The sequence below is a fragment of the Cygnus atratus genome, chromosome 26 (genome assembly GCF_013377495.2).
Source record: "Cygnus atratus isolate AKBS03 ecotype Queensland, Australia chromosome 26, CAtr_DNAZoo_HiC_assembly, whole genome shotgun sequence".
Taxonomy (NCBI): domain Eukaryota; kingdom Metazoa; phylum Chordata; class Aves; order Anseriformes; family Anatidae; genus Cygnus; species Cygnus atratus.
In genome coordinates this window covers 987748-1010346 of record NC_066387.1, presented here as the reverse complement: position 1 = coordinate 1010346, position 22599 = coordinate 987748, and the positions used below count along the sequence as shown (strand labels likewise).

The 22599-nt window shown below is 53.9% G+C and overlaps 1 protein-coding gene across 2 annotated transcripts in view; it reads right to left on the bottom strand.

Moving 5' to 3' along the window:
• GNG7 (G protein subunit gamma 7) overlaps positions 1-18118 on the bottom strand; it is a 64413-nt gene extending 46295 nt beyond the window's left edge. Inside the window, exons 1-2 of one of the 2 annotated variants that reach the window (XM_035571371.2) lie at positions 17966-18118; positions 9244-9321 (exon numbers count right to left, since the gene is read on the bottom strand). The gene's annotated coding sequence lies outside the window, so the exon portion shown is untranslated. Of the gene's footprint in view, positions 1-9054; positions 9076-9243; positions 9322-17965 lie in introns of those variants that run through there. The other variant, XM_050715607.1, reaches the window with a different exon arrangement.
• Between the last annotated feature and the right edge of the window lie 4481 nt (positions 18119-22599).

The window sequence follows — 22599 nt, the reverse complement described above, 5'->3', positions numbered from 1 at the left end:
GAGTTTCCCAAGAGTCGAGTTGTGCTGGCTCACCTTGTTGCAGCGGAGCAGTTTCGGCTACCTACGTGTGCTTGCTGCCAGGGCATCCCAGTTCCGTCCCGTTCCTTCCAGAAAGGGCACTGGGATTCAGGAGATCGGCCACTGGCACACTGAACAGATGGTGCGTTATTAATGAAGTTCAAATTCCGAATAATACATCCTGCTCCATTGACTGCAACTTTATTATCATAATATTTACTCCAGTAATCAGCGTGGTAAAGGCGCTGCGTTGACTTCAGTCGTCTGTTTTTACTGTTATCAATGTCCCATCCCGAAGAACGCAACGTCCCAGGTACATTTTGAAATTAACATTGATTCGTTTCAATTTTATGGGGTTTCCAAGCACATCTTTTTTTTTTCCCCTGTTGCATACAACAGACACACTGGCAGGGAAGGCATTTTCGTTTGTTTTTATAAATAATGCTCACGACCTGGAGGTCATGCTGTGTATTTCTGACCCTGAATTTGTGGCATCTGAAACTGGAGATAAATAATGCTTCAGCTACTGGATGAGAGCCGACTTAAATACCCTGCTCTAGAGTTCCCTGCAATCTAGCTACAGGACTACAGCCAACAGATGCTGAACCCGCGTCCCCTGCGGTGGGGAAGGAAGAGCTTCTGCACCTTTGTGTTACTGGGGGGGTGCTGCAGAGCGGTGTTTGAGCAAAAAAGCCAGCGCAGAGTCCCCTGGCTGAGCACGGACATACTGGCAAGCTTAGCTTTCAAGAAACGAACACAAAAACCTCAAAGCTTTACGGCAGGAGGACTGAGCTGGCCTCAGGAAAACACAAAAACCACCACGAGGAGAGCTTCGAGACACGATCGGCGCTCTCAGAGGCGGGGATGCTCCCCTGCCCGCCGCCTTACGGGAGCACGGCCTCCTTCCTGCCTACCCGTAAGCCGTTGCTCAACCCTCCTCCAGTCAGCCCAGCTCACCGCGCTCCAGTCAAAGCCGCTGGGAGCGAGAGCCGTGGACTCCTTCCAAGAATCCATCCGAGCCGAAATCCAACCCTGCTTGTTTTCCCCACTCGCTGCCTGAACACAAACACATTTTTTTTTTAGGGAGCAAAACCCACGTCACTTAACTCCCCGCTGGGTTTCAGGCCGTGGTTTGCCTTGCCCCTTTTACCTCCGTCTCCTTTAGGTTTCAGTAAATCAGAGGGAGGGACAGCCCTCATGCCAATTTTTTATTTTTTTTCAGAATAGCAAATTCTCACAGATAGCACACTGAAAACAGGAGTATCAGCACCAGCGATCCGTGTAAACAAGAAGGTGAGAGCGAAAGAGAAAGCCCCGCTACGGAAAAAGGAAGCACCTGCAGTGGGGTACGGGACCGAGAGACCAAAAAGGAGCGTGGGCTACAAGCCTGAAGGCTTCAGCCAACAGCAAAAGGTTGGGGATTGTCCCCGGCTCATCTCCTGGACCCCAAGACCAGGAAGGCACCGGCTGCTTCCTCGCATTCCCCGGCTCGAGCCGAGTTCTCCATCGTATCGCCCGCGTGCAGGGCTGCGGCAGAAAGGGGGGAGAAAGATGAGCAGCCTGGAGGAATTTCAGCCATCAATAAGCAAACAGCCTCTTCAGCCCTCTCCATAGAGGATGACGTGCCTTTTGTAAGGAAGGCTGCTTTCCCCATAGCCTGCTGCCTCCTGCTAATTGCTCTCAGAGATGAACTTGCCCCCGTAAATCACGGGCTGCACGGCGCCAGCGCTCAGCTGTAGCCCCCGCTCGCTGCCTCCCAGCTCTTCCAGCTATACGTGATTTTATAGCATGAAAAAATAATTACTGCTTCTAAATTGCAAACAGATTGAAATAGCAAGCAGCTTGGCCCCGTGAAGTATGTGCAGTTGTTTAAGTGTCTCTGGTGCTCTCGAAGAGGTGATAAATGCCGAGCTGCTGCGGGAATCAGCTGCCGCCCCCGAGCTGCAGGGGAGAGCTCGAAGCCGCAGCCAAAGACGAGCCACCCAAAACCCAAATCTACCTTTTGACTAAACTGAGCTCTGCTGACAGCAATTACAAGAGGCAACACACCCAGTACGGGGATTTTCTTCTCTGAGAGTCACACCACGGCCGAATAACTCACACCAGTTTGAGGGGGGAAAAAAAAAGGAGAACCCTCATCTATACTAAATGAAGTCTTGAAGCTATAGCTACCTAAGCGAACGCCTGAAACGACGTTACAAACACCATTATTTGTGCTGTTCCTCCTTGAACTTTGTCGGTGCACCTGCCTTTTTGACTGCCCTTTCTTTCCGTCTGTTTTAAAAGCAGCGCGGGGATTCCTGGGCGGCCATGTCCAGCTCAGCGCTGTCACAGCAGCCACCGCAGCATTTCAGATCCCTCTTGTAACCGGTCACCATTTTAAGCGCTGTTGGGGTTTTCTGCAAGCGCTGCCGTTTAGGACTGCTGTCGAGCCGCAGCAGAAGTCGCTGCGGCTGCAGGCAGGCCCTGAGCAGCTCCCAGGGGAACAACCGGCGAGGGCAGCAACCCCCCTGCGAGGCACCTGCCGTTCTGACATTGAACCCCTCCACCCCAGAGAGCCCCTCTCATCTCCGCAGCACTGCCCCGCGGCCCTCGCAAAGCATCCCAGGGGACACCCACTTGTCCCCCTCGGCCGTTCTGCAGTCGGTGCCAGCCCTGCAGACACCCCGAGCTCGGCCTGACGAACTGCAGCAGCGTTTCCCCTGCGCAGACCTTTGAACCGAAGGTTAATGCACCGGGCACAGTTTGCAGCAGGGAAAAAGCAAGCCAAAAAAACTTTCCAGAGGAACACAACACCATCTTCGGCTTTCCGCAGAAATGAGCCTTTTGTTTACAGGCTTGCAGAAGCTGACTCCAGGGGCTGGTCTGTTCTTGCTCAGAGAGGGAAAACAAGCCTGACCTCAGCGTGCTGGAATAAACTCTGCCCCCTCCTTCCTTACACGCTTCTCCCAGTGCAAAGGTACAGAACACGATATCCCGCAGCGTGACCCAGCTGAGCGAAGCGTGACCACACGCTCCTGCTTACTGACATCGAAAACAAGACCGCCGGAGCCAAGAAGGTGAACTAGCTGGGCCAGCTCCTGCTTTCATTCATCTGGCGGCACTGGCCAGCGACTTCCCAGCTGGCCAAAGGTCTCCAGTAAGTCAGCTGGCCCCTGGTACGCCGCGTACAGCGTTCGCTGCTCAGCACACAGCTCCCGGTGCACAGCCAGCCGCGCGGCAGACACTCCCCTATCTCCCACTTGTACCATTTCCTACGCAGGCGATAAGCAGGCTGCAATTTCCTTCGAGCGGATATTGCACAGCAGCGCTTGCCCGGACAAAGGACCCAAACATCGCCGTGTAAGAGTCAGGGGGGCTCTGCCATCCTCCTTAGAAACCTGTCGCGGGCATTTGTCACACCAACAGGTCCGGGGAAAGAACACCTTGTTGGTTTTGGTCCTTCTTGACCCATGCCCTGTTTATGTTTTGGGCCAGGATCCCTTGCTCACGCCCGCCCTGCACGCAGGCAAGCTGCCTGCACCACAAGTGCCAGCGCTATCAAAGATACCTTGCAGTGGGTGGGAGCAGCAAGGAGGGGAATTCCTTTCCGAACTGCCTGGAAGCGGCAACAGTTGGTAATGCAAGGCATCTCCCGAGGCAAAGCCTGCAGCTGCCAACGTTCCCTCAAAGCCGGTGCAAAGCTGGAGGGAGGGAAGACAGATCATCCCTTCCAGCCCACCAGCAAGCCTGCGGTGCCAGGAACTCCGTGGGAGGCAGTCGCTGCAGAGCCTTTCCACCACCATCTTCCAGCTCCCCGGCAGGAGGAACTTGCTTTCCTTCCCTCGGACGCTCCAAGATCCGGTGGATCGCAGAGCAGGCAGGCGGCTGATGCTGTCAGCTATTCCTACTGCCACTAATAAAGAGTGCTATGAAAAGATTAGAGGGAACATACGATACAAGATTCACGGAATCCTTCTGCAGGAAGAGGCTGCTGTATGAGCAGTCTTTACGACTTTTAAAGAATGTTTGATTATGTGACAGAGGGTAAAAATCAAAGACACTGCATGCATAAGGTGAACGAGACACCAGCCCAGTCACCTCTGCAAATAAAGGTCAACGTGCAATGTTCCTGACAACACGATTTGGGATTCCAACATGAGAATAAGAGAAAACTGCATTTGCACTGGCTGTGACTTTTGATTCCTTAGCTCCAGCCTGCTCGTTCGGTGAAGAGCCCACGTTTTAGGAAGCCCAGAGCCACCAGCAGGCTGTTGGTGAGAACAGCCGCCGAGCCCCGCCCTGGTGAGAGCAGCGTGCCCGCGCCGTGTTGGTGCCCGCACCGTGTCGGTGCCCGCGCCGCCCGCCCCCGTGCAGCGCGGTTGGGCAACGCAGAACAGCTCATGGAAAACCAGAAGCTGCCAAATGGCCAAAGGCTCCTTCGGAGGCGTCTGATGGATCCCTCATCGAGGAACGTGGGAACTGTTACATGCTGTACCCGTGGGCCAAACTAAAGCATTCCAGGCAGGTACTGCTGACCGGCGGGTAACCAACAGGCACCGAGCAGCACCGGCACGGGACCGTGATTCACAGCCACGCTGCGATCGCACGAGGTCGGCACCTGCCGCGCAGCGTGGCGCGTCTCGCCCGGGCAAGCAGGTTGCAGACCCACACCAGCGCTTCAGGTTCCCCCAGGACCGATGTCTCAGTGAAGTTAAAGGGAAAGGAACGCGTTACTTGGGGTGAAGGTGCTCAGACCAGGCTCGAAATTAAAGAACCTTAATGGGATAACCCACACTGGTTGTAATTCTGCTACGTAGTACTCTAAAAATAGGCAAAAGGTACCGGTCCAGAGGTAGACTTTGTCCAGTCTCCAAAAATAGACACCCAAAAATAGTAAATCATTACCAAGCAATTGCATCTGGACAACCAATGCAAAACATCCACGGTAAAGAGAGAGTTCATCAAGTTTTTAACTTTTCCCCATTAATTCCTCCAAGGGACGAGCAGATTCCTCTTTCCTTGCCCACAGGAGTCCTGCTATTTTCCAGCACACGGCCCAGGATTTTTGCTAAGTAACAGCTGCCACAGCCAGTGCACATTTGCTTTTGGAAGCAAACTGCTGGTTGTGAAGTTGCTAGGAGGTCTGTGCTGGCAACTTGCTCTGGAACCTTTTTTTAAGTCCTAAAAAGGGAAGGCTTGGAGGAGAGGCGAGCAAGAGGGGCCTTCCCTCCGGCCTGCAGGGCTTCACACCTCCAGGGACCTACGCTGCAAGCCCGCAGGAGCCATTCAACGGGCCCCCCACCAGTACATCTGTCGCTTTGAGGCCTCTCCACGGGGGGATTTCTGAGCAGCAGCTGCTCCTGTGAAGCTCGGCTCCTTCGGGTTTCTGAGAGCAACAGGAAACGCTGCCAGCAGCTGTGCTGCCCGAGGACAGAAAGCAACGCGGCCCCCGCGCACCACCGCCAGCACAAAGGACCCGTGCACAAGCAGCTTCACGGGCAGAAGGTGCAACTCTAGACCTGTTGTCCTGTAAGAAATAATTCCTAATTAAGTGTACAAGGCCTTACAAAGCCATCAGCAGAGGTGAGCAAGGGCAGCTAGCATGGAGCTGCCTGCGTTCCCACCCTGTGCCAGGCTCTGCCGAGCAGCTGGGGTGCTCGGAAGCACAGTTCCTACACGATCCTGCATTCCTGCTCAGGCTTTGTTTTTCCTCGGAGCAAAAGAGGAAAAAGTTCAAAATAAACCCTGCAGACAGCAACATTCCATTTGCAAGAGTTCATTCTTAAAAGGAACGGGACAAACTAATTCCTCAGTAAATATTTGGGGTTACAACTCCGCTTCGCACCATCGCCTTCAACACTTCCACGGGTTCAGAGAGCCAGTAATAGACTCAGGCCACCAGCCCGTGGAAATAACAGGACTTATTTCAGCAGTAACAGAGCTATTTTTAAAAGTTTTACTTATGGGATGCCAATTTCCTCAAGCTGTTTGGAAAATGAAATGTAAAAGCGTACAAACACTAATGGAACAAAAATGCGCTATAGCAACAGCCTCCTCTTGCTAGGAGATACACCAGATATGTTCCGGACTTTCCAATTCTCTTTCATCCCACAATCACCTTTTCCTCCTTTTAGACAACAATTAAGAATAGCAACAAAATAACCTCTATGTCTGCAGCAAAAAATATTTGTTTATGGAGAAACTGCCAGTTTTAGCAAATGCCTCCAGCTGTTACAAAGAGATCAGACCAGGGACAATGCACTTCTTCACTCTAGGGATGCTCACATTTAATGTAATTAGATTAGCTCAGTGTCTCTGCCAAGCAAATAAGCAACACAAGAAGTCCTTTTATGTCGCTGACAACCTCCTAAAAATCGGAGGAATTTTAAAATGTACACCAACCTAACAACTGCTTGCAACAGGAAGAGGAGGTGAAAGAGTATCCAGCTGAAGCAGCAAGGGAGAATTCATTACACTGTAAATACCAAAGCGAAACACAGATGGGATACTGAGGTTTATAATTCTTAAAGTGCCATTATAAAAGTGCACAGGCATTTGCTGTTAAATATTATGACAGGCATTCAGCAGGGTAATGTATAGCTATTTTCATAGTTGCACCAACAATTCGAGAACTGTTCCAGTAAAACAAACACAAAACATCAACAGGCTGTTGACTTCAAATCACTAAAAATGCCACGCAAAAAAAAAAAAAACAACAAAAAAACACGATGACAAACTAGCAGTGCTTCCAAGCTAGCACTAAAGCACTCCCCAGGGAAGGGATCTTTCCCCTTTCCTACAAGATGGATAAAGTTCAATCTGTTCTGCCATTACAGAAAGTGAAAAGGGAGCGAAGAAAAACGTCTTCTCGAAGGAAAGGAAGGGTTTAAAAGCAAGGTTAATTGCTTGGTTTTAAATGTGGATATTTCTCCAGGGATACATTTTTATCTCAACGCAACTTCTGAGGTTATTTCAATGTGCTTTCACGTTATACAAGTGCCCTATCTTCTAGAGGCTATCAAGCAGTTTTATATAGCCAATTAGCAAGAAAACTAAATAAAAGCCTTAATGAACCCTGAGAAAAGGGGGTGCTCTTGATGCATCAGTGATCACAAGGCCAGGGAAGCATCATTTCTGCAAGATGCAAGTCGCCAACAAAGATGTCTTCGTGTAAATCTAGAAACTAAACAAAACTCGACAGGATTAAACCCAGCTTCCTAAATACCAGAAAGGTGCTGAGGGTCCTGCCTGGCAGCGACAACCTGCTGGCTGCTCACCACGCAGAGCTGAACGGAGCAAAGGGTTCACAAACGGCTCCTGAAAATAGAAGCCAAGTCCAGCAGTGGCGACTTGTTCATAGCCCTGCTTCAGGAATGGCTTAAAAAGGGAAAAAAAGCAGGCGGCGGGTTGGGGAGAGATGCATGCTTACATACTTCAGTAAAAATCTGCCTCTTCACTGAAGAAAGATTTGCTTTTGAGAGAGACTGGCATAAGCATTTCCTGCTTGGAGCCCTGAGGCGATATATTACAATATAACAACCTCCATCAGTTTTCCTTTTTTCGTTTTTCTCCCTGATTTCCTTATGTTTCAAATTAACTCTCCAGTCCACTCTGACTCACAGCAAGGCTCGATGCTGATTCCATGAAAATCGCTCCCTTCTTGGAGGAGACACCAAGTGCAAAAAGTAGGGCAAAATGACGCAAGTGGAACCGACAGGCGACATTTCTCATGAAAGTGAGGCAACAGGAAGCACTGCTGTACTCCTGCCACAACCCGGGGAAAGGACGACCAGCTGCATGATAAAACACAGCTCCTAATACATTTGCTAATGAGCGTGCCAGTCAATTACTCATTCCAAATTGATTTAAGGACTTAGGCTCTCTCAGCTTTCTGGAGACTGACGCTGCTTCTCTGATCACGAGCAGCTCACGCCTGGAGCTGCAGCACGGTCCAGCTGCCAGGGACACACTGCCCTCTCTTGGAGATCCCACTCAGAACCCAGGCTCCAAAACCAGCCCTGTGGAAGGATGCTGAAGACCAAAGCGCTGCTGGCATCCCTCAAAAACTAAATTTCTGCCCGAGAGGCAAGTCAGGGACAACAAGCAACGCTGCCTGATGTATTGCTTTGAAGAAAGGAGAGGAATGTCTATCGGAAGAGCTGCGGTTAAGGTAGGCCAGTTTTAACTGATAACCTTGAAGGTACCACCCTATCAGAACTTTAATCTTCTCACCTGGAATGAAAGGCAGACAGTGTGTGGCACAATTGTGCCTTCCCTGGAGTATAATGTAACAGCTAAAAAGCATGGTGATGCCATGTTAACAATCATCAAATAAGGTAATGCACTAAAAAAAAAAAAATCCAACTTACAGACAACGGCTACCTCAGGAAATTGGGTTTCTTTGTGACCTTGGGGTAATTTTAGACACTTGACATCCTACTGAAATCAAAGGGACTCTGAGCAGCTAAATACCCTCACAGACATGGACTTCTATGTTTCAGCTCCCCAGCAGTGAAACAGGAGCAGTCTCCTCCTAAAAGCCGGAGCTAAAACCAGAGGCTACTGCTCAAAGCAGCCACCGTTGCAGCGCTCAGAGGCCCCAGTGTACCACTGGGAGCAGCAGCCTTGCTGTCCTGCCATCAGAAAGCTGCAGTTGTTACCGCTACCTAAGGTGCCTGAAGTTTCGTCATAATTTATCGAGCAGCCCTCAGAGGAACACAGCCTTCAAAGACAATTATTTAACCACTCACCCCTCGCATGACTAAGGGACCAGCTGATGCAGGGTACACGGAGATCTAGCACTTAGTGCTCTAGACAGAAAAGGCAGTTCAATTACTGCCCTGCGTCCAGCCCTGAAAAAGCACCTTTTCAGCCCGAAAGCAGGGTGTACAGAGGTGCTCGCGGCAGTGACAGGATTGTAAGCGGCAGATCTCGATGCACAGGGCAGGAGCGGAGCAGCCCTTCCTGAGGCTGCTGCGTGACCGACCCTCAAGTTACAGGCTTTCAAGGAACAGAAGACAAAATTGCAAATGCCAACTGTTTGTGAGTTGTTACCCGAGCAGTGCCGAGACCTTGGTCAAACCACCTCCAGGTGACTCTGAGCGTGCTGCTAGCAGTTCGTGCTGCTCACCTTGTAAGATATCTGTAGTTTGGGGAATCAAGGATACAGAGACCTGAGGAGTTAACTGTGAGGCAGGAGGAATGGTTTGGAAAGCTTTTTGGTGTGCTTCTGCATAAACATACCTGGTTAGGGAGCGTTCACCCTGCCGCCTTCAGAACAAAGGCAGATGAGCTCTCCGGCTTGAGAAATGGCCGGTTCTCCTAAAAGAAAGGAAACAGAGTTTTCAGCAATTAAAACGTTACTGCAGGGAATGCTTGCTACTCTGCGAACATCAGGCTTTGATCCAACCGGCTGAAGCACCTCACATCTTTATTTATTTTATTTTTTTTTTTAAAGACAGCAGACATCACAGCCATCCAGCTACAAAGACCCTTCTCACGCTCACAGACACAGGCAGTACGTTCTCCCTGTGTGAAACCAGGCCGGACCCGGCTCTCACAGAACTATTTCGGGTCACCTAATAAGAATGAGGGAAATGTCACATGGATTCACGGGTTAGCAAGCCAGCAGCTATGCAGGTCAGCCGGCTTTAAGGCTGACTGGAGGCAGAGCACCTGCCTGCATTCAGTGCAGTTCAGGCTGGAGTCTGAAGATGGCCCCACGATCACAAGGGATGCCAGGCGCTCCTGCCTCCCTGCGCAACAGAAAAAAAATATCACCGGGCACACAAAGAGCGGAGAAATATTCCGAATGCTTAGTCAGCCATCAATCACATGTTATTTGTCATACGCTGACAGCGGAGATGCTGTGAAGGCAAGGAAGCAGTCACATACGTGCATTATATATTTCTAAAGATGTAAGGCTGCAATACAGGAGCTACAACAAAAGAAACCAGAGAAAAATAGCATGAGCAACTCAGGGAAGTCAAAAAGAAAGAGAATGACAAAGATAGATTTAACTAAAGAAAGGGAAGGGGAAGGCATATCTGCAGCATTTCATTTTTTGTTCCTCCTCACAATGATCAAATTAAAAAGCCCACACACTTAAATTAAGTACAAGTTAGAGGGGAGTTGGAAATACAGTCATTCAGAATCACTATTTAGGTTAGGAAAATTGCTGCATTATATTCCTCTGTCAAGCGGCAGATGATGAAATCTGCAGAAGAAAATGCGGAATTTGGACCCATCTCACACGAGAGCCAGAAGGAAAGCCGGGGGGCCACGGGGACGGGTTTCTGAGCGGCCCCGAGGAGCCCTGGCCCCATCGGCAGCGCCCAGCAGGGCACGTGCGACGGCGGCTGGACACGAGCAGCGAGCCCGACCTTCTCCCCTGTGTCCTCAGCGGCTACAGCCAGCCCTAACGCCACCCTCAGACCTGGGCCACCACGTTTTAGGCCCCAACACTACTTTATTTTTATTTATTTTTCAGACAACCGGATACGCAACAAACATAAAAAACAGAACTGAGGTGGGGGAGCAGGGCCCAGTTAGGGCTGCGATTCTCCTTTGCCCAGGAACCTTCACTGTGTTTAATTCATACACTCGAGAATACCTCTGATAAAAAACCCTGTCTCCACAGGCGTTGAGCAGGATTCGTCCCTGACTTAGCACACCACCGCCATTTCCCCTCCTGGGCCCGAGGCCCCAGCTGCCACCACAATGCCCGAGGCCCAGCGAGACCCCTCAGGGCTTGGCCCCCGACAAGGCCCCTCCATACGTTAGCAGAGAAATACCTTCCAACACACAACAGAGGAAGCACAAAGGGAGCAGGGAACATTAGCGTTATTATTTTAGGCAGCCACAGGCTTAGGCTTCCTTTAAGGTGTGATCAAAGCAGCGGGCGTGCCGGCCTGTCCTCTGCGAGGGCAGGTAGCTGCGTAGCTCGTTTCTACAGGGAATTGTTTAACGTCTAATCATTAACAGCAAAAAAACACCCCAGATAAAAGTCAGCCAGTGATAGACCAAAGCAATGATGCATTTCAAGTCAGCAGAGTCATTACAGTCACCAGGAAGCGCGGGATGTTTGCTTGTTCCTGTTATGGCCCTACCGTGTTTCCCCTGCAGAGGGGACAGCTTCGCAGGAAACAATATAAATTAGAATTAGAAGTAGTCATCTCTTTGTTCTTCCAGCCTCCCTCCTCCAAGCACCACGAGCAGCAGCAGCAGGACCAGGCATGCTCGTGCGTTCGGGCATTTCAAGCTGCTGCTGCCATTACAAGGCGAGGGGTGGCGGTGGCATCGCGAGCCCACACGCCGCAGGGGCTGAGTCGGAAAGGGGCTTATGTCCACCAGCCCGGCCGCTCACCGGCACGAACCCCAGCCCCTACAGCACCAGGAGTCCCCAAGAGCCTGGCCTGAAGGAGGCACGGGGAAATGGGGGGCACCGGCACGTGGCTATGGTATACACCAGGCGCAGACGCGGCGCATGCGTCTGATCCACGCTGGCCTCCTACCTACAGCCTCCGAGCATCAAACGGTGTGGCCGACGTGGCTCCGACCCCACTGTCAGGTGCTGCATGAGGACAGGAGGAATGTCGAGGTCTCTCGGCCTCCCAGGGAGTCTGCAGCACGAGGACACCCATGGGACTGGCCCGCGATGTGCCATCACCTGCAAAGGGAGGCATTCGGCCCTGTCCTATCAGCCCAGGTCAGAACACAGAGGAGCACCGGGAGCAGAGCCCCCCACCCCTCCTCGAGCACCCCTGGGTGCCCCCTGAGCGCAGGGATGCTGACGAGGTGAGGCAGGAAATAACCCGGAGCTGGGCCACTGCGTCTCAAGGGGATGCAGAGCCTTCTTCTTCCCTACCAGAGGTGTGTGGACTCCAGGGATGAGCATGAAGAAACCACACCAGAAGCGCCACCTGCATCGCCCTCGCTAAACCCTTCCTCGTATGTTTATCATTTCACTCTCTCCCAAAAAAAAAAACACTTAAAATAAGCATAGCAGCACCCTCCCTGCCCAGCTGCTCTGCAGCAGCAGGTGAGACAAGGGTGCTTCTACCACACACATGTTGCAGGAGCTTCGCGCTGAAATCCCAAGAAAAATGACTTGGGATTATGACATGGCACCACAAAACAAAATGCTCGCTGGTTTTAACGGAGCCGTTCACCATTTGTTCTTAATCTCCTCGCTCTATATTTACAGCGAAATATTCAGATAACACGCAGCTATGCCGTGCTTGAGGTCTCCACGCAGAAACAGGCTTCTTTAAAGCATATTTAGAAAGGGGTATCTGAATAATACTTTGCCCTTTGGTAGTTTCTTTTAGCAAAAGCTCTCAAAAAGCAATAGCTCGTTTCCCTACTAACTTGGTGCTGAAAATATCAACTGTCTCATTATAATCGTGTTACTGCTCCTGAAAACCCATAATCAGAGACTTGGGAAGGAACTGAAACGTGCTGCCCCAGAGCACTGCCCTAACGCGAGCGGTGCTCTTTGTGCCATCAGGAACAGCAGCACTCCACCCGCAGACGTGATGCAAAGCCAAAACCAACACGTACGCAGGGTCCTTACAAGGTCGACTGAATTTCAACTCCGCTTTTAGCACCTCCGTACAACAGCTCAGTCGTCTTCACCCAGACCAGCTAACGAAGCTGCAATCAGCACACAAAACTCGTAAGATCAAAGCAGCAGCCACTATCGGTAGAAAGCTGAAAAAGCTTCAAATGGTACCAAAAGCCCGCTCCTAGCAAGAGCTGCTCCAGTGTCGCACAGCCAAGAAAGCAAACTGATATTTATACAAATGGATTAGAGCTGACTCGTCCATAAATCATGGATTTATGATTCAGGCAAAGAAATCAGCAAATTTGCATTCACAGACAGGGACTTGCCAGCTCTCGGTGCGCAGGTGAGAGAGGTCACAAATTTATGAGCTCTCACTTACGAGTCCATCCCTCTCCAGCACATTTACAGAGCTCGTGAAACCTTGAGAAGAGTACTTGTAGACAAGTCTGCCAGCGAGTGTTCGGCTCCCTGGATTCTTTACAATGCTCATTTCCTCCGGTCGAACAGAAACGCACGCAGGTGGCAGGGACAAGCATTAGATCATGCAACAGGTTCACCTGCTCCTTAACCTTCTCCTCCAGCAAGAAGCTCCAGAAAAAGCTTAAATTAGGATGCTACAGTACACACCGCTGCGCTGGAAGGGAGGTGCAAGAATCGAGAGCAAGAGCACTGTCAGCTTGCATTATCCTCCGGTTTTCCTAGACAAAATTAAACAGTGGTAGTGAAAATGGCTTTTTCTTTCAATATTCTCACTGAAGCTTGGCCTACAGGCCACAGGACCAAGTGCCTACCACGTGAAAACGTAAAACACCAAGTTATAGGAACTCTGCAATTTACTCAGTGCTACCAGTACTTGGAAGAGGAAACACTCCTGTTCAGGCACAACCTGCAAGCAAGCTGAGGTATCAGCAAAAAATAAAGAAGTAAAGGTGGCGTGGGCAAAAGTCTCTCAAATGTTGTTACAGGACTATGTGGCAGTGTCCGAGACCACCCTCGTTCCCACCCCACAGTTACATCCTGTTTTTTATCAACTGCAGGTTGTGCCCTCGTTTCTTGGTTTGAAGGAACAGGAATTTACATTGCCGTACCACGCACTGCAAGCAAGCAGCCAGCAAGATTGAAACGGAGCCAACACACAGGTTAGGCTCCCTTTCACAGTAATTAAAAAAAGCACTATATTTGATTAACTTTTACCTCGTATGCACTTAAAAAATTCCAGCAGCCTTTGGGTAACTGCTCAAAAGAAGGGGGCCGCATTGCTCTGCCCGGCAGCCCCAAATCTGGCCCGTGGGGCAGGGGGTTAGCAGGGTATGATCAGTCCCGCAGGAATTTGAACCCGTATTTACCACGTATCACAGCGGCACTCACATGGAGAGAGTGCAGGGGGAAGGCTTCACTTATGCAGCCAACAACAGCCTCAAGAATGACACGATTAAATCAAGGAGCAAGGGTTAAGTGCACGAGGCCAGCAGCTCGAGCAAGTCCTCAGGAGCTCAGCTGCTGTGCCGGAGACCCCTCGGCTTCTCGAGACGCCTGCACATGTGGACTTTGGCCCCAAAACGCCTCGTGGGTGCCTGGCAGGACCCGCACGGCGCTGAACCTTTGAGCCACCAGCCCCAGCAGCCCCTCTGTGCACCGGGAGCCCTCGACAAATCGCCTACACCATCAGCAGCTTTGTCAAACCCCAGCTGAGATTTCCTGCCCCTCTTCCTGACCACCCTGGAGACACTCGCATCTCTCCAGCGCTGGCACAGCTTCCCTTTCCCTCCCCAAACTCGGCAGCAGCAATTCGGGAGCAGCCGGCTTTTAGATCGCAGCGGTAAGCGCAAGCAGGGCTTCGCCTGCAGACAGATCGTGTTTCACCTACCAAATAACAGCAGATACCCGACTATCCAAACATGCTTTCCCAGCTGTTATTTACTGAAGAGAGTAGGAAGTGGTTACTCTCTCGAGCTGCAGCTAAACCACAGCAACTTTTAATTTTTTCTCCTTAATGCAGTACGAAGGGAGCGCAGTAACGGAGCGCACAAAAGAGATGCGCACAATACATCTCCTCTGTTGGTTGACAACCCTCTGCTATTTCGGGAATGCTCATCCGCAGGTGGAATTGGATTTGTGCTCCCATGACTGACAACACAACTCGCTCGACTCCGCTCCATCCTGGCCTATGGCAGCCGCTGCTATTTTGAGCACCGTGTCGTTCCAGCGCTGCCGAACGGTATTATTCCAAAGGCGAGAATGTTTCCCTAACACGAGATTTTTCACATTTTTAAAAGAAATCATGGGGTTTTAAGAACTTTCGCAAGAGAGGTGAAGAACCCTCTCCAGCAAAGCCAGGCTCTACCTGCACGAACGGGCTTTGGGAAGCAAGCCCCGGCGCTGCCGAGACCATCACCACGAAACGAGCCGCAGCCCCGCAGCCCGCTGGAATGGGCTGAGCACCCCGACCTGCGCCGTCCCCAAGGTCCTTTGGCAGCGAGCAGGAAAGCTTGCTCTGTCCCCTCCGTCCTGACAAGGGCCTTGCCTTCCGGCAGCAGACTGATAACGGAGTCCTTCAGAAGGCACCGCCGCAGCCAGCCTGTGCTGGACCTGTCCCCAGAAGCATCCGTGAATGAAGAAGACAGAAAAACATGATGCAACACTGAGCGGATTAACACACTAGAAAAAGAAAATATCACATCTAGCACGTATTTTTTCCACGCACGGACACCACAAACATTTTTCACAAACATGCACCAAAAGAGCAGCTTCTCCTTGAAGGCTTCAGAAACGTGAGAGCTAATTGCTCCTTAGGAGCCTCTACGAAGTGTCAACCCAGATCCCTAGAAAGGAAAGCTGAGGGTGGGATAATAAGGCGAAGAATGTTAACCACCTAATTAGTAAGCAGAGGGAGAAGAGCTCTGCCACCCGTCAGAAGCGCTGACTTTTCCGAGCCTGATGCTGACCCGTGTGAGCACCCCAGTTCAGCCAGCAGCACTGATCTCGGTCGTTCACCCCCCAGGTCCGTACCGTGGGCTGCTGCGAGCCCAAGGACCGGCCCAGCTCCGCACCCAAAATCAGCTCAGCTCCCTCCCTGAGCGAGCAGCACCGGCTCCGCAATTAGCCACAAAAGCTGCACCGGGTCAGCCATTGTTTCAGCCTCCAGAAGCTCGTGTCTTGAACGCTGCCTGTAAGGAACAATGCCCGGACAAATTACATTCTAGTCAAGCAGCCACCAGCTGCAGCTCGTATGCACACAATTTTTTAACTAATATTCTGGAGCAAGCCCTTCCTTGTCCTCCAGAAGCTGAATTGCTCGTGCCCCACAGGGCTGTTAGAAAATAATTACTTCTCTAAACCCACGGGCTACTCTCCCAAAGTAGGTGTGCCCCATGACTAATGTCTGGCAACCAACCAGTTCCATCGGCATTGGTATGCTGCGAGCACAGAGCCGCTGCTGTCACTCGCAACAGCTCCTGCTCTATCTACGCTAACAAATGTGAAATCCTTTTTTCACCCCAGCGTCCTCGCATAATGCTGCGCGCAGTTCTGTGGATGCCTTTACGAAGCCTATCTGCTATTTATCACATGCGCCAATAGATCCGTCCTTAAAGCAAATTCTCCAACCTCAACTAGTTTCTACAAGGGACCGTAAAGACGTGTATTTGAGCGTTGACAAATGAATTTGGCATCGCACCTCAGCAGCATAAATCGGCAGAAAACTGCTCTCGTTGCTCTTCCCAGAAGGAAATTCGCAGCAGGCTCCTAAGCACAGCCCTGCCCGAAGCTCAGCACCACCGGTCGGAGCCAGCAGAGCACGGGTCTGACACACGGGGCTACAAATGGGCGAGAAAGACACGATGAGATGGTTGTTTCCTTCCGAGTACTTTTACATTCCTCTTAGAGAGGTCTTCCAGTGACAATACTAACCAGTCTTCATTCCCATCTGTACCAAAATCAACTTTTCCTTACCTTAAAGCGTGGCACAGACCAGCAACGAATTCCGCCCTACCTGCAGCCACCCTCACCTAGCCAAGGCAGCAGCAAGAACACCCGGTGAGCTGTGCAGTGTCCTCTCAGCTCCTACACTGCTGCGCTCCTTCTTTACCAGCAAACACCCAAGAAACCAACAAAAGCCAACAAAACCAGCTGGGAATCCCTCAGCCACACAAAAGCAGGGTTTAAAGACCATCAACACAGATTCCCAGTCTTGTGGTTTCCCCTCCAAACTCCAGTCTCGGTCGTAACAGGACTCTACCTGCTCTCAGCTGCTGGACACCGGTCTTCTTCTTCTAATCCTTCCCTGCTTTTCAAACCAATGCCTCCAAAATTAGAGAATAATTCTCTTCTTTCCCCATTTCTAAGCCACAGTTCTAGTCCTTAAGCAGAAAATATGCTCAGTTCCAGATCCACCTGTGAGCTTCAGCAGGTGCTTTACAAAAGCTCATTTTCTATCCCACCTGATGACCAGCACCACTTTTGTTTTGAGGCTCTGGAGCCACTTCTATGATTACAGTTTTGGACATAACTCCAAAACTACAAGCAAAACGATCGCATTTCTTGCCCTTAACTAAGGACTTTTCTTTAAAAAAAAAAAAAAGGGAAAAGAGGCTCTCCAACAAGCCTGTGCTCCTCTTCTCATAGAGAAGTCGCATAGTAAGATTAAATTCACGACGCTGGTGTTTGGGAATTGTACCATAGTTCATCGCGAGTAACTGAGCAGAGAAGCTGCGATACGTCATGATTTGAGCATAAACACCGATCCTCTGCCAGCAAACAAAGAAGTTACCCTTAGACTGGAGGAAATGAGAATAACCATGACTACAGCAGGAATAATCTCCTAAAAGCAGTTTCTGTAGCACATCTACCGAGCAGCCCTGCCGTAGTTTCAGAGCCGCAGCAGCAAAATCTGAGGGCAAGCAGAAAAGGGTTAAAACACGCCAGAAAAACAGCACAAGGTCTCGCCGCGAGAGCAGACGAGGCAGAAATGGACAAAAAGCCTTCAGGGCTCACAAAAGCAAACACCCAACCATTCTATACGTTTAAAAATAGATTTCGTTCTTCTGAAGGGGGCAAGGCGAAGGGAGCTTCTGGAGCGCAGCAGCAGCACGTCGGCCCCGCGTGCCGGCGGCTCCCCGAGCGTGGCAAGGAGGGGAGGCTGCTGGAGGACAGGAGAGGAACGTCCATACATCCATCCCTCCGTCCATCCTCCTTCCACCCCCCTCTCCCTCCCTCCATCCTCCCTCCATCCTCCCACCAGCACAGAGCCCACCGCGAGCACTGGCCACAGGCCAGGGCCAGTTTTTTCCCTCGCTCGCTCGCCTTTGGAGCGGGATGTTTTTAAAATTGCTCTTACGCGGTCCTTTCCCCAGCTTTCCTCCCCCTTTCTATAGAATGAGAGTAAAACAAAGCAGGAGTTACCGAGCGTTCTCAGCTTTTGCAGCTTCTCAGAGGTCCACCAACAAGGAAAGTCTCTAGCTGCAAATTCAGAAGTGCTTTCTGATTACGCAGGCTAGGGTACGGTACAACTTTTTTCTAGTCTGTTAACAGGAACGAGGAAAAACATGCAATAAATTATGAAAAAGCATAATCCTTAACTAAATTTCCTGTTTTGTGTCTCAGCCTAACAGCGTGCCTGAATTTCCTCCTCTTTTTTTTTTTTTGTGAGGTCGCAGCCAATCCCTACCCACCCACTTAAGAAAACGTAATCCAAAACTACCAGAGATTTCGGACACGTCTGAGTTTGAAGAATCACCCGAATTCACAGCTCATTTCCTGCCAAAGTCCAGCTCCTACACCCCTAAAACAGGGATTAAACCGGAGATCTGCTTCCACCACGTGCGCTGACCACCGCCAGTATCGAGAACTAACCGGCGGCTCGCCATATTCAGCCCTTCCACACAAATCTGTCGTCGTGCCCAGCCTCGGCTCCAATTCGCCCGGGGCTTTTCGGGTATTTTGTAGAGCAGCGGGGCTTGCCGGGAGGGAGGCAGCACCCCGAGCCAGCAGGCACAGCTTTCACTTTCACAAGGAGCGTTCAAAACGAAAACACGGGTGTGTTGCACAATGCCCCGCTTGTTCTGGCGTTTCAATAAAGGGCCTTTTAGCAGGACGAGCAGATGATGATAGGGGACGCATAGATGGCAGCAGCAAAATCTGCACGGCCAGAGCTAGCACCGAGGGATGGGGCAGAGCCACCCAAAAGGAGCTGCTTACACGAGGCCACCGCAGCCTGGCGCTTCCAGCAGGCAGCCAAAAGCAAGGTCCAGCCCCTCCAGCCCCTCGTCTGTAAGTTCCAGCCATTTATTTCTAAATGCAAACTGAGCAGGCAAACATAAAACACTGATTATTTTTTTTTAAGTCTCTGCAGTTTTGCTGGTTTGTCCTGATTGTAACAGCGGTCAAGCCACGCCACAGGAGGGAATTGTATTTACATTGTCCTCTAGTTTTGCTCCCTTCCCATTTTTGTTTCTCCTGGCACTCTGCACGCCGAGCTAGGAAACCTGTAACGGGGAACGGGAACACGTCCCATCAGCTCCTCTGCCCTGCGGGCAGCTAACCGCCACGCGTGCTGCCCCGAGAAGTCCGAGGCGTGCTGCGCCTCGCTCCATCCTCCTGCACTCCCTTCCCTGCTGCACGACTCCTGCTCCGTAACTGAACGCATTAAATAACGCGAACGGTATTTGAGCAGCATTAGAGGAGCTCTCCCCTCCAGAGCTCGGTTACCTCCGCATCCCCATCCCTCTGACTCCTCGTAAAGGTGGGGAAAGCAGCGCTGGAGCCGTCGCAGCCGGAGGGCAGGACCGCGACGGGCAGCCCTGCCCAACAGCTTTACCTTGGGAGCTCAGCACCCGACTTCAAACCACGCCGCCAACCCCGCGCCAGCGTCTTACCACCCCCTTTTCTCTCGCTCTGCCCTCCCCACGCCAGAACCCCCAGACGACTACAGCCCACCTCCCTGCTCTTTACACAACCACCGATTTGGGGTCACCCTGCCCCGTTCCCGAGCACCGACGCAGCGAGGCTGCCGTCCCTCTGGCCAGCCTCGCCGCCCCCCGCAGCCTCCCGATGAGCGGCACCAAAACCCCCGTGATTTCTGAGCTGTCCGGAGCCCACGAGTGCAGGGCAACCGAACCAAACCCTCCTTCGGATCCGAGCTCCGTCGCTGAAGGGGCAAGAAGGCGCTTTGGAAACAACAGCTCGAGCCCTGCCCTTCGCCACCTCCTCCCGAAGGCGCCAAAGGAAACTTCCCCCCCTGCTCCCAGCGAGCGACTGAGCAGCGATTTCCAGCGCTCCACCAAACAGGGTTTACCGGCAACTCGCGGGGCGCTGGCGGCCGGCCGAGCGCAAGGAGCGGCGGCGGCACCGCGGGTGCAGGAGGAGGGCGCCCGCCTCCCCGCCGAGCCTCGGCAGGCGGACGCGCTCCGGGGCAGCGCGGTTATCTCCAGCGGGCAGATAAGGAAGCGAGGCAGGAAGGCACAAGCTGGGCCGGCCGCGGGGGGAAGTGCGAGAGCGGGGAACAAACCTCCGAGTCCTGAGTCACCGGCCCCGGTCCCGCTCTCTCCGTGCCCGGCCGAGCCGAGGCGCGCTGCTCTCCCCGTGCCCGCCGGGGATGACGCCTCCCCGAGGCAGCTCCCCGTGTCACGGAGCGCTAATTACCTTAAGCGACGCCGGTTCGGTGCTAAGACAGGAGGAAAACGGGCGGCTCCGTGTCAACGCGCCTCCTGTGCCGGTCGCTAAATCCCCCGGCAATCCCCCGGCCGCACCGAAGGGCGATTCCCCTTCGTCCCGCAGCTACGGGCAGCAGAAGGAAACCAACCCCTCGGACGACAAGCCCTATTTCAACACATCGACACAGATTTTTGGTTGTGCTTTCCCCTAGGCTGGCTGGATACCAGAGCAGGACAGACGGGGCCGAGGGCCCCCGTGGGCTTGTTTTAGGGCCATGCGCTGACCTGGAGCCCAGACTTGGACGTCCTGCGCAGCACAAGGCCAGCAGCGGGCGAGACCCCGCGGGACGAAGGCCTTCCCCCGGTGCTATACGCTTCGTACGAGAGCAGCTCGTTAGGGAAACCCGGCAATTACCTAAAAGGCCTCAAGTTTACTCACGGGCTCCGACTAAAGATCAAGTTACCGACTTCTGCGGCGTACCGCAGGTCGGCTCGCCCGCCGGTAGCGATGGCCGCAGCGGCCAGGTCAGCTTCGCGAGGAGGCCGCAGCCACAAACAACCCCGAAGGCTGCCAGTTTTCCCCCAAAAAAAACACATTAAATGCGATCCAGCACCCTAAAACCCACAAGTTTTCCCCTCATTTACAAGCAGAGGGCGAGGAGCGGCTCCGAGCGGCCGCAGCGCCCTGCGTTTCTTTGTGCTCACGGCCGCAGGTGGGGGCCCGGGGCCACATTTGGGGGCACCCCGGTGGGGGCACCCCGTGTCCCCCCGCTGCCCCGCTGCCGGGGGGGGCTGTAGGGGACCCAAGGGCGGGCCTCGGGTGCCCATCGGGTCCAGACCCCGCTCCTGGGCCTCCTACGGGGCACCTGCGGCTCGTTTGTCCTGATTAGTAATAATGAGGGGGGGGGGGAGGAGGGGGGCAGATGGGCTTCTGCCTTTGTCTGCAGCACCAGGAGTGCGGCCACCCCCCCCTTTGGGGACCTCACACCACAACACACCCCAAGCACTGACCCCCACCAGACCCCCCCCTACCACAGGACCCCCCCTGCCATAGGACCCCCCCCTGCCATGGGACCCCCCCTTGCTTTCCACCCCGACCCCCCGCAGCCCCCCTGTACCGAGGCGCCCCCATCTCACACAGATGTGACCCCACCAGGGGGCATTGCCCCCCCCCCAAGCCGCCCCCCCAAGCCCCCGAGGGGGGGCTCTGGGGCCCTCCCCTGCCAGCCACCCCCCCCACCACCGGGTCCCGAACCCCGGTGGGTTCCAAGCACCCCACGCACCTCCCTCCCAGCCCCCCCCCTCCCCTTCCCAAAGACCCTGGGACCCCAGCAGAGCCCCCCCTCCCCAAAAGCACCCCTACGCCCCCCCCACTGACACCCCCCGTGACCCCCCACCCCAGACCCCCTCCCCTTAACCCCTCCCCCCTCCCTCAACCTCCAGCACCCCCAGGGCCCCCCCCTACCCCCCCAGACCTCCCCCAACCTCCAACCCTCAACCCCAACCCCCCCAGCGCCCCCCTCAAGCCCCAAGACCCCCCCCGACCCCCCAAGCCCCCCAACCTCCCCATTAGCCCCCCCCAAAAACCCCTTAGCCCCCTCCCCACCTGCCCGGTCCCCCCCTCCCCTCCCCAATCCCCCCCGTTCCTTCCCCCCCCCCTCCCCACGACCCCCCCCCCGTCCGTCCACCGGGCCCTCGGGCCGGGGGTTCCGCCAGGCCGCGGCCTGCACCGGCCCCCCCCCGCCCCCCCCCGGCCGGTTTGCCCCCCCCACGGCTCCTCACCGGTCCCGGGGGGGGCCGCGCACCGGGGGAGCACCGGGGGGGGGGGGGGGAGGCGCCGCCGCCGCCGGAGCCCGCAGCCGCTGCCGCGCAACGCAGCTTGCTGGGCGGCCCCGCCGGGCGCGGGCAGGGCGGGGGGCGCCCGGCCACGCCCCGCCGCTGACTGGCAGCGACATCAGCCAATGGGAGAGCTCGGAGAGGGGCGCGCGGGGAGGAGGAGGCGGGGCGAGGAGCGGCCAGCATGTTAGGGTGAGGCGGCGGCGCGGGGCAGGGAGGGGGAGGGAGGGAGGGGGCGGGGGGGGTTGGGGAGCGGCGGGGCGGGCGGCCAATGGGAGTGCGGGGCGGGGCGGAGGGGGCGGGGCTATGTAAATGTGAGCGTTTAATATTAATGAGGGGGGCGCCGGGGTCCCAGTGCTGCCCCCCAAAATCCCAGCGCCCCCCAAAAATCCCAGTGCCCCCCCCCCAAATTGCCAGTCCTGACCCCCCCAAATCCCAACACTGCCTCCCCGATCCCAGTGCCGCCACCCCCCCCCCCCCAAACCCCAGTGCCACCCCCCAAATCCCAGCGCTGCCCTGCCCGCTGCCCCCACGGCCACTCTGAGCCCC